A 1,995-nucleotide genomic window follows, 5' to 3' on the forward strand; every position below is an offset into this window, starting at 1 on the left:
CCTTGAAGAAATGGCTGATTCTAGGTTTGGGTCGGAGAAAGATCATTTCAGAAAACAAGGAAGCATTAAGGACACGTGTATCCACTGAATAATTGACAGACATTTGGCTTATTTCCACTTTCTGTTGTAAATGAGAATGTATAAGAGCAGCCGCCACCATGGCACAGAGGAGCCAGACACAAAGAGAGAAGCTTTTTGTGGGGCGGGGTAGGGAGTTTCCTATGTGGGATGATGATTCGAGGACCAGCACCAGCTCTTCCTCATCTTTGTCCTCCAACCAGCAAACTGAGAATGAAACAAACACTCCCAAGAAGGAGAGAAAAGTCAGCATGAACAAAAACTCCAGAGTCCTCTCCGCCAAAGCCAAGAGGATTCAGAAGGAACTGGCAAATATCACTGGAGACCTGCACCTAACTGCAGCGCTGGTCCCACAGGGGATAACATCTATGAATGGAGATCAACCATTCCAGGGCCACCAGGATGTGTATGAGGGCGGTGTATTCTTCTTTCATATCACTTTACACCAGAATACCCCCTCAGACCTCCAAAGGTTACATTTCAGATAAGAATGTATCGCTCTAGTAATAATGGTCAAGGTGTTATTTGCTTGGACATATTGAAAGATTATTGGAGTTCGGTACTTAACCATTTCTGAAGTCTTCCTTTCTATCTGCTCGCTTCCTATAGACTGTAATCCTGCCAACCCCTTGGTGGGAAATATTGCCACTCAGTATTTGACTAACAGAGCAGAACATGACAGAATGGCCAGACAGTGGACCAAGAGATATGCTACAAAAACTGGGTTTTCACAATTCTTATATTATTTGTCACAGAGAGCTGCTTATAAGATATTGAAGGGGTGGGGAGAGTGGGGGTTGGTAAAGAGTAGGGTATTTCTCTAACAGATATCATTCAGTCTTATTTCCTAAAATTTTGTTGTAACTTAAGGTATCTGGCTACCGTAGGCAGAATTGACAATAACAACATTTAAAATTTCATTAGTTCTGCAATATAAACTGAACTGTAGTACAGAGAATAGACATTTGGATTCAGTTGCTTGTAGTCTATAAATTTAAAACAGTTTAATTTTGTACAGGTTACACACATGGCCATTTATGTGAAATCCTTCCAAGACTACATACTTTTTTGTTTCAAAAAAAATAAAACTTGTTTTTCCTTCTTGGAAGGGAACATTGATATTTAACCATTTTTAGAGACTGTCATCTCATATATATTAAGTGGACATGTGGCTATAAGACACCATATAGGAAATGAGTAGTTTCATATTTTATTTTATATGAAATCTATTGTGAAAAGTTTAGAGGTTTTGTTTTGTTTTATTTATCTTCATCCAAGGACATTTTTTGCATTTATCTTAAGATACAGCAGGAGGGAGAGAGGGTGGAAGAGAGAAAGAGAAACATCGACGTGAAAGGGACACATCGACTGGTTGTCACCCGCACGACACCAACCAGGGCCGGGGACAAACTGCAACTGAAGTACGCGCCCTTAGTGGGAACCAAACCTGGGCCTCTTTGGTCTGTTGGCCAACGCTCTAACCGCTGAGCCAAACTGGCCAGGGCAAGATTAGAAGTTTGAATCAGGACTCTTGAAAACCTGTAGTAAAATACCTTAAGCTGTTTACTATAAGGCGTGGAATAGGAGTTGCTGAGTGGGCTGGTTCAGTGGTTTTCAACCTTCCTAATGCCGCGACCCTTTAATACAGTTCCTCATGTTGTGGTGACCCCCAACCATAAAATTATTTTTGTTGCTGCTTCATAACTGTAATTTTGCTATTGATATGAATTGCCATTGGAAATATGTGTTTTCCAATGGTCTTAAGTGACTCTCATGAAAGGGTCATTTGACCCCCAAAGGGGTCGCAACCCACAGGTTGAGAACCCCTGGGTTATATGTTGTGGACCACTTAAGTCTGCATTTGTTACTGTGCTAATAAACAATATTAAAACAAACAAAAAAGAACGTATGAATATC

At 40.6% G+C, this 1,995-nt stretch overlaps 1 pseudogene; it reads left to right on the forward strand.

Moving 5' to 3' along the window:
* The first annotated feature begins 221 nt into the window (after positions 1-221).
* LOC118625041 lies at positions 222-902 on the forward strand (annotated as a pseudogene).
* The last annotated feature ends 1,093 nt before the right edge of the window (positions 903-1,995 follow it).

This window comes from Molossus molossus, unplaced genomic scaffold (genome assembly GCF_014108415.1).
Source record: "Molossus molossus isolate mMolMol1 unplaced genomic scaffold, mMolMol1.p scaffold_m16_p_11, whole genome shotgun sequence".
NCBI lineage: Eukaryota > Metazoa > Chordata > Mammalia > Chiroptera > Molossidae > Molossus > Molossus molossus.